The sequence below is a fragment of the Scyliorhinus torazame genome, chromosome 9, assembly GCF_047496885.1.
Source record: "Scyliorhinus torazame isolate Kashiwa2021f chromosome 9, sScyTor2.1, whole genome shotgun sequence".
Classification (NCBI taxonomy): Eukaryota; Metazoa; Chordata; class Chondrichthyes; order Carcharhiniformes; family Scyliorhinidae; genus Scyliorhinus; species Scyliorhinus torazame.
Genome location: NC_092715.1, coordinates 136,149,818 through 136,163,869, shown reverse-complemented (window position 1 = coordinate 136,163,869; position 14,052 = coordinate 136,149,818). Strand labels below are relative to the sequence as shown.

The 14,052-nt window shown below is 46.7% G+C and overlaps 1 protein-coding gene across 1 annotated transcript in view; it reads right to left on the bottom strand.

Annotated features, from left to right (window-relative positions):
- The window catches only part of LOC140429491 (casein kinase I), a 359,065-nt gene that overhangs the window by 296,380 nt on the left and 48,633 nt on the right, over window positions 1-14,052 (bottom strand). The gene's annotated exons all lie outside the window — the stretch shown is intronic.

Genomic DNA, 14,052 nt, shown 5'->3' with positions numbered 1-14,052 from the left:
TAGACCACAAAAATACTTAAGAGGTCTGGGTCGTTTATTACAGGCATACCTCATGGAACCACAGAACATTACCAGACAGAAAGAAACTGGGCCAACAAATGTGGGTCCTATTGTTCCCTCCATCAGCCATTCAGTCCAATCTCTCCACCTTGTTTACGCCCCACATCCAACATTCTCTATTATCAAGCAGCCCTCCATTAATTTCCCATCAAAAACTTTGCTCAGTGCAAAAGATTCATCCAGTCTACTTCTGAAATCCCATCCTGATTATCTTAAATCTGTGCATTCTTGCCACTGACCCACTAATCTGTGGAAACAATTCACCCCTTCACTGCCTTAAATAATTCTACCTGGTAATTTCTCGATCATATCCTTGCTCCAACAAAAATAACACAGCCTCTCAAGACTCTCCCAACTGCAGAGTCCTGAATACCATCTCCTTCATCATCTCCACATCCCTCCCATCCACGCGTGCCCAAAACTGCACAAAACACTGTAAATGCAACACAGCCAATCAATGTCCTACACAAGCTCAACTATTTCCCTGTCCCTGTACCCCTCACCTGCAAACAGAAAAGAAAGGTTGTGACCATAAATGAACCCTGCATGAATAGCATGAAAATCCTCTTTGTAGAGCACTAACATGAAACAATTTTAATCTGCCTCAATCCAGTTCCTAATGGTAATGGGGCTATGCCACACAACCATATCTAACTGGCAATAAATTAGCAATCTCTCTCATATTAGCCCATGTGTCAAATTAAAGAGATTTGAAAATTAAAGAGATTTGATATAAGAAAAGTTACTTTTCCGAAGTAGAAGCTGCAGCATATTGTGGTCAAAAAGAAGAAGTAGCTTTATTTTGCATCAACTTGTGCTACAGCTGGAAATATATGGTACTAACAATCGGGGGGAAACATTCCACAGCTTGATAAGTGCAAAACTCACACATAAGTATGGTTAAAACAACCCCAATTTGGCTCCACTTGATACATTGGCAACTTAGGAAGACCATAGGGTGGGAAAGTAAAACTGGGACGCTGCTGCTGCTGTCCATCTGAGGTTTGAGCTGAAATGCATAGTTGGGGCAAAGTAGTATGAATTTTGCTCTCTGTCTAACCATGGATCGAACCGCTACAATTGATGTGGCAGTGCTTGGTGCTGGCTCTGTTGGCTCCAAAACCTTATTTAACAGGATCAACTTACCTCACTTTAATAAGTACAAAATAAACACAAGAAACATTTCTTTGAAAAGAAATCCATAGCAGTCATGAACTTTCTCAAAAAACATTATTACCTAGGCTTTTTGCAGTACTGTAAAACTGTGCTTATGCTGCCACTCACTCCGCTGCATTAGCAGTGTCCTGTATTATGGGAGATATGCATGAAATTAGGTTTAAAAAATGAAGATGGCAGCTGAAATGGGACCATCGTAATTTTAAGAATACTTAAAGGAAATTCCACTATGGTCCCTCATTCATCTTATCTGTCATCCTGGAATATCATTTATTGCATGTTGCCATCATTTCTACAACATCTATTTAATAACTAGTCAATTTCATATGGCATGTGCAATCTTCCACTGAAGTGGAGTGAGAGGCCAATGGATAATTGGAGTGTGGCGAATGGATGTAAATGTGTCCACTGACATGGATATATTACATATACAGATTTGAAATGTTCCAGTCACTGATTTTAGTTTGGGGCAGCTATCAATCATTTTATTACTGGGGCCTTCCTTCAAGAACAGTTCTTGTACTGATCCTGAGAGTGCCCTGACGTAGGGCACAAAGTGGCACACAATCCAAGGATTGCTGTCCTAACTGCCAAACAAATACCAAATGTAGGCAAATGGGGTTAGCTTAGATGTGCATTTTGGTTGGCATGGACCAGCTCCAGGGTCCCAGGTTCGATTCCGGCTTGGGTCACTGTCTGTGCGGAGACTGCACATCCTCCCCGTGTGTGCGTGGGTTTCCTCCGGGTGCTCAGGTTTCCTCCCACAGTCCAAAGATGTGCAGGTTAGGTGGATTGGCGTGGTAAATTGCCCTTAGTGTCCAAAATTGCCCTTAGTGTTGGGTGGGGTTACTGGGTTATGGGGATAGGGTGGAGGTGTTGACCTTGGGTAGGGCGCTCTTTCCAAGAGCCGGTGCAGACTCGATGGGCCGAATGGCCTCCTTCTGCACTATAAATTCTATGATAATCTATGAGATTGGGCCGAAGGTCCTGTCTCCATGTCATAAATTCTATGATTCTATGATTCTGTGAAATGTGCTAGCTGTCCTTGTAAAAGCTACTTTTATTCGTATTAGTCAAATGCCTGTGAAACTGCACTTGGGGAGTCAAAGCCAAGAGTAAAGATCAAATATTGTTTGGCTACAAGCAGGAGATATTTGGGCCATGGTGTGCAGATATAAATCATACATCATAGAGGAAAAAACTTTCATTTGTATAGCACCTGTTACAGCCACCAGATGCCCCAAAGCACTCCACAGCCAATAAACTACTTTTGAAGTGTACTCACTGTTGTAATGCCAGAAACACCACAGCCAATTTATGCACAGCAAGCGCCCACAAACAGTAATGTAATTTTTTAAAAAAAATATTTTAATTAAAATTTTCATTTTATAAAGCATAAGATAAACAAATCCATACAGACAAAATACCATTTACAAACCCCTAGCCTTGAAGAAAAAAAACCCTAACCATAAACCCCCTGACTGTGACCAATTCCTAATGATAAAAGACAAAGATCGCCACCTCTGGCAGGCCTGGGCATAGTGCCCAGCCACAAAAGCCACTAACCCCGCCACTAAGACGAGATACAGAAAAGCCCTTAGCCCTACCCCGCCACCCATAATCTTGAAAAAAACTTTCCAGAGACAATGCTTCATCACGATGCCTGTGTCTATGTATTTACGTTGTGTATTGATGTATGTCCTGTGTTTTTTCATGTATGGAACAATCTGTCTAGACTGTACGTGGAACAATACTTTTCACTGTACCTCGGTACACGTGACAATAAATCTAATCAAATCCGCTCTCCCAACTCCCCCCACCAAACAAGTAAGCTAGGCTCACTGAACCTTATCCAGCTCCAACAAGCCACAGCCCCTTCTCTCCCCGCCCCCCCCCCCCCCCCTGCCCCCACCACATCACTCCCATTCACTAGCTGAAACTTTACAGCTAGCAAAGGCAACCACCCGTAGTGTATGTTCAAAGAACAAAGAAAAATCAACACTCCCCAACCTAACGGAACAGTTACCAAAGCCCAACACCCTAACAATACTTAAAGACCCTCGGGGGCCATAATTACCCCATACTATTACCCTAACCACCACTACCCCCGACAACCGTAGCCCGCTCAATCCCAAACATACACCAGATACAAACAAGTCCAAAAAACAAAGTCCATGGCGGGAGCCATCTTATGTGCTCCTAATTGTCGCGACCAGAAGTCCCCACAGGAATTTACTAATGATCAGATATTCTGTTTTTCTCATGTTGATTGAGGGATCAATATTGCCCAGGGCATTGGGAATAACTCTGCTGTTCTCCTTGAAATGACTGAGAAAGCAGGTTTCATATTTCATCTGAAAGGTGGCTCATCCAACAGTGCAGTACTCCCTCTTTAATGAATTGGAGTGATGGCCTAGACGTTTGTGATTAAGTCCTGTAGTGAAACCTGAAGTCAGGACCTTGGGATTCAAAGCCAACTGAGCCACAGCTGACACATAAGAGGAACAGCTTGCATTTCACTAGTTCCTTTTCTGATGTCAGGATATCCCAAAGTACTTTATAGCCAATTAATACATTTAAAGTATAAATATTTAAAGTATAGTCACCACCATAGTGTAGGGAAGTCCTTGTTATAATGTTCATAACTGTAATTTTTGGAAAGTATCTGAGTAAAATGTCAGACCACAAGGTGTGACAAGGTTTGAGTACAACGAGGTACAAGTGCTAACTAGGGAATTTGGTGTAGGTGGGAATCTCTCTGCTAAATTTTTCTTAAACTATAATTTAGATTAGCAGTCAAACTCTGGTTTAGAATCTTAAAACGGCAAGCTAATTAAGGAGCCTAATTAGCATAATGTAACTGGCAATGGCAGTTATCTGTCAATCAACTGAAAGTGAAGAGCTCCTAATCCCTGTAGCGCGAAGCTGATGTAGCAGTTGTAATTTGGGTGTGACCCATCTATTCTCTATAAAAGGAGAATGGTTTTGCTAAGAGTGTGACAATGCCATTGTGTGACGGCGCCAGAGCGTGACAAAGTATGACAAAATACGAGTGCTAACTTGGGAACTGGATGTAGAGAGGGAAGGAGGTGCTATTTATTTGCAACCTCCAGAAGTTAGTGAGTGCTCAATGCTTAATTAAGTGAGCAGGTAGGTGATGTTTGTTGAGATTTTAAGGTTCTAACATCGAATGTGGGCAGTAGTTTAGACCACTGCTGGGGAAATGTAAGTATTGCATTAAAATTGATAGCTTAATTATTTAAAGAAAAACATGGTATATCTATAGTTGAGTGATATTTCATTTTAAAATAATTTTCATTTTAAAATAAATTTAGAGTACCCAATTCATTTTTTCCAATTAAGGGGCAATTTAGTGTGGCCAATCTACCTAGCCTGCACATCTTTGTGTTGTGGGGGTGAACCCCATGCAAACACGGGGAGAATGCGCAAACTCCACACGGACAGTGAACCAGAGCTGGGATCAAACCTGGGACCTCGGTGCCGTGAGGCAGCAAAGCCTCACTGCGCCACCGTGCTGCCCGAGTGATATTTCTAAACTTGAAACCCAATTACTTAAATGAACCACAATAAAGATCGAAGGGCAGATCATGTGTTGCAGCTGTAGCATGAGGCACCGTTGGAACCATGGCAGCTGCATCTGCAGTTGGTGTCTGCAGCTCAAGAAACCTCAGCTCAGAGTTGGTGAGCTGGAAGCTGAACCGCGGAAATTCTTCAGGGAGAGGGAGGGTTACCTGGACATTTTGTTCCATGAGGAGACACATCCTTAGGTTAGTTACTTCAGATTTGGGCTGTGGTCAGTGACAGAAGGATGTGACTATGAGTGAGGCAGATATGGGATCTAGAATGTAACAGTGAAGGAGCCTTAACCCTTGCGATTCTCCAATAGGTTCCAGGTTCTTGCAACTTGTGAATGAGAGTAGGAACTGCAGCGAGGATGAGCAAACTGACCACAGCACTGTGGTGCTGCGAATCATTCAAGCAAGGGTAGTAAAACGGCATGTAGTTGCAGAAGAGGACAGTACAATCAGAGAATAGATACTGTTCTCTGCCTCCAAAAGCGTGAGTCCCAAAGGCTGTGTTACATGCCCGATGCCAGAGTTAAGGAACTTGGAATGGGAGGGGAAGGACTAAGTTGTCGTGGTGCTCATGGGTACCAATGACATAGGTGAGACTAAGAAAGAGGTTCCACTGAGGGAAAATGAAGCAGCTAGACTAAATTAAAAAGCAGGAACTACCTGAGCAACATGGCTCGGAAGTTGGTACGGGAGGAGTGGTTTTTGATTCATGGGACACAGGCACCTGTGCTGGGGAAAGTGGGAGCTGAACCGTTGGGACGGCCATTACCTGAACCGTGCTGGGTAATGTGTACTGGTGAATCATATAAGTGGGTCTGTAGAAAGGGCGTTAAACTAAAAATTAGGGTGGGAGAGGAGGCTTCATGCGTGGGTAGATTTGGAAAGTTAAAAAGGGGAACAAGGCAAGAGTTATGAAATATCTCCTTAAATGTCTGACACCGCTTCACTACCAGCTTAGTTTGAACCTGTGAAGGGTAATGATCCAGTAATGATAACAAGAGTGAGACAGGTAGGGGCCGGTGTACAAACAAAAGTATACAACAGCTAATGAGGTGAGAGCAGGGAAAAATGGTAAAAAGACAGAATTAAAGTCTCTTGAACTGAATGTTTGCAGAATTCGCAACAGGATAGATGAATTGATAGCACAAACAGGAATACATTAGTATGATAGCTATTCCACCTGGGAACTGAATAATTAAGAGTATGTGACATTTTGCAAAGTCGAGAAGAACGGAAAAGGAGATGGGGTCGTTCTTGTCGTGTTAGGTGCACTGGTATAACACTGGCTGCAACTGTATGCAGCATAGATCAAAAAGATACTCCAGACCTTGAAGTTAGTTCAATCAGGTTTATTGAACAAACGACTCTCTGCTAACTTAAGTGTGGTTACTCTGTCTGAATGGACTAGACTAGCTCTTAGCCATGTGGTGGGGGTGTGAGATTGTAACAACACTCTTGACTGACTCTCTTGATGTTCATCAGTGGAAAGAGGCAGAGTGTGAGTGCCTCGTGTCTTTTATAGTCAGATCCCACCCGAGTGTCCTGTCTGCTTATTGGTCATGTCCTGTTCTCTGTGTCCATTAGCTGCTTGTCTGTATATCATTCTGTGTGTGTCCGCATATCATGACAGTTCTGTTCATCAAGGATGAGATTAATACAGTAGTGAGAAATTATATTGACTCGAAGGATCAAAATTTAGAATCAGTTTGAGCGGAAATAAAAAATAGCAAAGGAAATAAGGCCCAGATGGGAGTGGTTAATGGATTCCCCTGACAGTAGCTACACTGTAGAATAAAGTATACACAGGAAATCATGTGCTCTTGCAAGAAAGATACTGCAATAATCCTGGGAGATTAGATAATTCAAATTGGCAAAAGTAGCCTGGACGATGTTCCCAGAGTATAGTCTGGGAGGTTTCTAAGGACAATACATTCTGGAATCAACCAGGCAACACATTATTTACACTTGGCGATGTGTAGTGAAATATAATTAATTAGTAACCTTATCGTAAAGGATCATCAATGTAAGAGTGATCATAACATTACAGAATTTCACATTCAGTTTGAGGGTGAGAAATTTGAGTTTGAAATTAGTGTCTTTGGCTTAAATAAAGACAATTATCAGGGTATGAAGACTGAGTTAGTGAACACGGATAAGGAACATAGGTTAAAAAGTAAGCTGGTGGAGAAGCAGTGGCAGACATTTAAGGAGATATTTCATAACTCTCAACAAAAAGACATTCCATTGAGAAAGAAAGATACCATGAAAAGAATGAACCATCCACGGCTAATTAAGGAAGTAAAGGATGGCATCAAATTGAAAGGAAAGATGGAAAATGCTGTAAAGATTAGTGGTAGCCCAGAAGATTTCATAGATTTCATAGAATTTACAGTGCAGAAGGAGGCCATTTGGCCCATCGAGTCTGTGCCGGCTCTTGGAAAGAGCACCCTATCCGAGGTCCACACCTCTACCCTATCCCCATAACCCAGTAACCCCACCCAACACTAATGGCAATTTTGGACACTAAGGGCAATTTATCATGGCCAATCCACCTAACCTGCACATCTTTGGACTGTGGGAGGAAACCGGAGCACCCGGAGGAAACCCACGCACACACGGGGAGGATGTGCAGACTCCGCACAGACAGTGACCCAAGCCGGAATCGAACCTGGGACCCTGGAGCTGTGAAGCAATTGTGCTAGCCACAAGGCTACCGTGCTGCCCTAGGGAAATTTGGGAAAATTTTTAAAATTAGCAATGGATAAGTGAAAAAAGAAAGAAATTGGAGTATGAGAGAAAACTATCAAGATATATAAAAATTAACTTCGACGGTTATATAAAGAGGAACAGAGTAGCTACAGTAGGCATTGGTGCCTCAGCAGTTGACAATGGGGTATTAATAATGGGAGACAATGAAATGGCAGAGATGTTGAACAAGTATCTTACATCTGTTTTCACAATAGAGAACATTTCAAGAATAATAGAAAATCAAGAGGCAAAATGGAGGGGGAACTTAAACCATTCATGATCACGAGAGACTCGGGTACCAGGAAATCTATCTGGACTAAAGGCTGATGAGTCCGTGGACATGATGGCCCACATCTGAGGGTCTAAAAGGAAGTGACTACACAGATAGCTGTTGCATTGATTGTAATCTTCCAAAATTCCCTAGATTCTGGAAAGGTCCCAATAGAGTGGAAAGCCATATTGTGACATACTAGAAAGGAGGGAGACATCAAGCAAGAAACTTTAGGCCTGTTCATCTAAAATCTGCCATTGGGAAAAGCTAGATTCAATTCTAAAACAGGTAATAGAAAGGATATTTTAGAAAATCAGAATACAATCAGGTGGAGTCAACATATTTTTGTGAAAGGTGTGGTAAACCACTGTATTGTATTATACCTGCTGTATGTAACATGCCCGGGCTTGCCCCTGCTGGCTCCGCCTGTGGCTCCTCCCCTCGGGCTCAGGTATAAAGGTGGCCAACCTCCGGCCCTGCCTTCAGTCTGGGGCCGGCTGCCAGCAGGTATCTTTAAGCTAATTAAAGCCACAGTTTCACTCTCAACTCATCTTCTGTCGTTATTGATGGTACATCAAAAGGGAATTCATGTGTGACAAATGTATTTGAGTTCTTTGGTGATTCCCAAGCAGGGTAAATAAAAGGGAATCAGTAGACGTAGGGCGTGATTCTCCGCAAAGATTTTTAAGTGTAGTAGCGAGAGGGTACTGCCGCGAGTTCCCGGCGCTCAACCCGGCGAGGCCGGCAATGCAATGCAATGTTAATTAGTCCACTTAACAAGGCCCCATGTGCTTCATGCCACAAATGAAGGCTCGCTAGCCGATTCGTCGGGAACCGTGCTCGCCAGCCCCCTGCTAACAAAGTCGAGCAGCACTTAAACAGCACTTGTACAGCCAGCCCCACTCATCTCCCAGCCATGGCGCCGAGACATCTGGCCCCAAGATTTGGAGACGCGGTCCTGCGGAGGCCATAAAGATGTCTTGTTCCCTGAGGGTCCCGGAGGGTGAGCCACAGGGCAGCGAGTGCCACCTGAGATGAAGTGGCAACGACCATCAGCTCAGGGTAGCGTGACCAGGAGGATTGGCCAGTACCACAAGAAAGTCAACGACCTACAGCGGGCCGCGCGCATGAGTTGACACCACCGCCCCTCCCCAGCCCCTTCCCCCGCAAGACCTTTCCGGCACTAGCAAGCATCCCCCAACCCTCCCTGTGCCCCCCCTACCTTCAAACCCCCAACCCTTGCTTCACCTTCCCCTCTACCACTGTGAACCACGCGTGTTGCTAACGATGCCCTCTCTGTATCTCTGCAGGAGAAACTCTCCCACAATCGCCGGGAGAGAGCCCAGAGCCGGACATAAGAATCTTCACGACTTTCGAGGAATGGGCTGTGGAGATGATGGGGTTGCGGGGGGTGTGGGGGGGGGGGGGGGGGGGGGGGGGAGGACAGAGCAGTCACCAGTGCGGAGGTCAGAGCAAGCCGCAGAGGTGAGGATCCACCGGGTCACACCCAGAGGACCTGTCGAACATGAGTTGTTCATGCCATACTGAATGTCCATTCTCCCACAGGTCCTACAGCCGACAGCGCCAGCCCATCCATGGTGGCCCCATCCCCAGCCTCCCATGAGACCACCTTGGAAGAGAGCTCCGAGGATGCCATGATTGACGTGTCGTAGCTGTCACCCCCACTCGCCACCAGTGCTGATACATGCACCTCAGTGGACAATGTTAGTGGTCAGACTTCTGGGGCACAATCTGATAAGCACCACACAGTTGCTGATGCACATCAGGTGGAGGCACTAGTGCCCAGGCAAGACAGCAGTCAGAGGTCTCCTGGATCCCAGGACCCAGCTGGGTCCCAGCCAGATACTGCGCTGATGGAACATGCCATCCTGGAGCTGATGGAGGCGTTAGGGAGCAGCTGGGACATTCAGAGGGAGATGCCAGCGACATTACAGCAAATCCATAGCCGATTGGAGGAGTTCCAAAGGCTACGGGTGCAGGAGATATCGCCGGCAATGCGTGGTGCCGAGGCCAACACTGCTGGGATGGCGAACATAGCGGAGAGCTTGGTCCACGACGTCAGCGGTATTCGTGAAGGTGTCCAAGGTGTCACACAGTTGGGGACGGCAATGACTGAGGGCCTCAGCAGAATGTCCGAGTCGCTGAGGGACGTGACCCCGTACAAGGCGGACCTTGATGAGTCGCTGTGGGCCTTGTCCCTTTCTCAGATGGGAATGGCCAAGGCGCTGCGGAGCTTGTCCCATTCATTTGTGGGCATTGCCGAGATGCTGCGGAGTGCGTCTCAGTCACTGAGGAGCATCGCTGAGGGTGTCAACACGATGGTACAGAAATTCGGGACTCGCCAGGGCTGGCAGAGCCAGGTGATACAGGGGCAGCTGGGGCTCGATCCAACTGCTCCTTTATCCCAAATTGAACCCCACGGCCCTATGGGCACCATCTGGGTGTCAACCCGGACCCGTCCCATGGACTGGTGATGGTGGGCACCAGCTCCCCTGAGTTCCACCCCTCAGATGAGGCCACGTCTTGCAGTCAGCACACGGGACGCCTACCAGGGGCATCAAAGGCCACGGGACTTGGTAAGTAGCTGGCTGCCTGCAATTCCAATGTGCATCCTGGGGACACACATCGACATAGCAGTAGAGCAAAGAAGGCAAAGTATGTTGAGGATCACTGAGAGGGCAGTAGGGAAGGGAATGAGAGGGGGTTATAGGCAGGCGATGAGGGGGGTGAGAGGGTGGAAGGGAGAGTGGGATGGCACCATCGGGCGAGTGTGGCATTGTTGGACACCTGTGAAAAATAAACACCCTTCACCACACCCAGTATGGTGCCTCTGTCACTTTCTTCCGCAATGGAGGCCGACGTCCGAACACTTGGCCCATCTCTCCCGTCATCTCCCCCTACCCCCCCCGGCACACCACATGCAGTTAATGGGTGTGACCAAGCACTCAGCAGACAGGCAGGAGTCAGACTATGACATAGATTGAGGAGCACTGGCACTCATCTCTCTGCGAGTTATTATCACACCACTGCCCTTGACAGTGCCGATCCAGCCCCAGCACCCTGGAGTGATGTATACCCTGGGAGGGTGGGAAATGGTGGGACGAGGGGGTGTAAGGTATCGATGTCGAACCGCGCCATTTCCTATGTGAAGTGAGCGAGTTTGAGGGCCTCCCTGGCCCTCCAGGCTTGCTGGACCCTCCCCGCTGCCGCCTGTCCTGCAGCCTCTGGCTGTTTCCCCGGTTCATTCCCGGAATCATCCTCCAGCCCCTGCTGGTCCGGCGCCACCTCATCACCCTCGTCCTCATCCACCTCCTCTTCCTCGGAGGTGGCCACATGCTCCTCTCCCTCCACCTCCAGCATGTCGCCTCTCTGCTGTGCCAGGTTGTGGAAGACACAGCAGACCACCACAAAGCAGCCGACCCTCCTGGGGGTGTACTGCAGTGCATCACCAGAGAGGTCGTTGAGGCATTGGAACTGCATTGTGAGCAGTCCGATGCACCACTCAATTACAGCTCTTGTGTCCACATGGATCTCGATGTATCGGGTCTCCACTTCAGTTTCTGTACTGGCATCATTAACCAGGTCCTCAGTGGGTACCACTTATCCCCCAAGAGCCAGTCGGCCATTCTGGGGTGGTCCCCAAAGAGGCCAGTGATGTCTGACTGCCCCAGAATGTAACTTTCATGCACACCCTTGTGCATCATCTGCATGATCACACATGAGCTGTATGTTCAGGGAGTCAAACCCCTTCCTGTTAATATAGGGCACTCCCAGCTGGCCTGGTACACGCAAGACAACATGCGTGCAGTCAATCAGCTCCTGGAGATATGGCATCCTGGTGATGGCAGAGAATCCTTCTACCCGGGTCTGATGGGTGGCCAGGTCCTCAGGGCGTGGGGCAGAGTCTGCCACATGGGCTGCTGCCTCGAGTCTCTGCAGATGCTGCAACTGTCGTCTTCTCTGGTGTCTGGCTGTCCGGCCTACCTGCAGCACAGCCTGTCTGCAGGGTCCGAAATACCGTCCATGCCGTTCAATATCTGTAAGGAATTGGGAGAGGGTGCTAGATTGACAAACAATGGTGGCTCCTACCCCGCAACCATCCATTCCCTCATTGATCCCCACGCTCGGAATGCCCTGCCCATGCCGCAGAGGGCCCCCTCCAACGGACCCCAGATCCTGTAACCCTGAAACCCGCACATAACTTTACCTGGACCGGGCTCTGGTCCATTCCCCATTGCACTCACCCACCATCCAGCCGTGGACATGTCCCCGGTAGTAGGGCCCATCCCCTGGGTGTTCGGATCTGGGCTGCTGCGTGTGTGGTGATACCTCCTGCAGTGTTCAGGAACATCTCAGTCTGATTGGGATGCACGGCAATGATTCCCACATGCTACGTGGCCCACCCATGGGAATCCACTTTGGATGTGTGAAGTGCTCACTTAACTACGATTGTCAATTCAGCAATAGTTTTTGACACAAATCCAGAGGTCTGATCAGTCAGTCGGGGTCAGTGGGGCAGATAGGCAGGGACAAGGATTGCTCCTCCCGCAACAGGACACATGATTCAGGGGTGGGCAAGGTGGAGCTGCACGGTTGTCCCTCCCAGTGGACCACCCCCTTCCCTACCCCCAACTCCACCCTCTCCTGCATTGCGGCCCACTCCAGCTGAGGGTGCCCCCCACCGGGCACTGGGGCGGCAAGCCCAGTGCCCCGGGCTCTTAGCCTGTGAGCAAAGATGGCTACTCACCTCCTCGGCTCCCTGCAGAAGGCCTTCAACCAGGTTCACATTTTTGAAAAGGAATACTAATCAGTGCCAGTGTGACCACTTGCTGGGGAGGCTGATGAATGACAGGGGCCGTTGGCTATGAGGTGGCTCTCGTTAATTGTATGGAAATGAAACTTAAGTGGTAATTGTTGGCTTCTCGCCACGGTGCATGGGATTTCGATTTCGACTATGGGGGTGAGCCAGTTGCATCGCAAACTGTTTGGCGATCGGTGCAGTTCTCATTTTTGGCCTCTCCCACTATTGACCGGCCTTGTTGGACTTTTGCTCAAGCGAAACAAGTCCAGAGAATCGCGCCCTTTGTGTATTTGGATTTCCAAAAGGCATAAAAGATTCTGCGCCAGACAAGAGCACATGCTGTCGGGAGTGATATATTAACAGGGATGGAGGGTTCAATAATTAACAGGAAATAGATGTTGAGCTAAATATGTTTTCCGGTTGACAAACTGTGACTAGTGGAGTGCTGCAGGGAGCATTGCTGGGGCCCCAACTATTTACAATATCTAATAATGACTACAATCAAGAGACTGACTGTATTGTGTTGTGTTCTTTATGGTTCAGATCCGAGTATGGTTGGGAAAGTGATCACAAAGACCATAACTAGCTTTTGTATTAAACAAAGCTAAAGATTTATTTATACTATTTAATTGAATTCAACCTCTTACTTCTATATAATAAACAATTGACAATAAATATACAATCTACACTCATCTACCACTAATGTCTACACTGATACAATAACTATGATCTGCTCTCACTCACACTAGCTTTCCTACAGTCTTTCTCCTAACCTTCTCCTCAACACTCTCTCAGAAGGCAAAGCATCGATGCTTTATATAATTCTGCATCTAGCTCCCTTTAGTGGTTGATTCGGACATAACTGTTCTGTACATTTCTCATAATATCACATCCCCCTTTCTTTGAAAAAAATGTTATAAATTCTGTTTCTAACATTTTATGAATATAATACTAATGAGAATGGATCATTATTTTTTTTACATTCAATAGCAAAAGTTAAATGTCATTTCACAGCAGTGATTACAGGGTAATAGTTATTAACATGTCATTATAAATTTAGTCTATTCGGTGGTTTTCTTGTTCTCGTCGATCTTCTTAGTATACTTGTTGAAGTGCTCAAATCATCTTCCATGTTTTCTGGATTTCTTGTCGACAATGAAGGATTTGGAAAGTCATTATGGAATATGGAATCAAGAGCAACAATATTAGGAGTTTGAAGCGGAATGTAATTCTTTATCTTCAATAATGCTCTTCGATTCCTTCGAAACATTGTGCCTTGTTCAGTTTGTACCAATTATGATCTTGGTGCTGTCTCTTGTAATACCTTAGCAACATGTGACCATCCACCATTAGGATTCTGTATTCTGACATAATCTTCT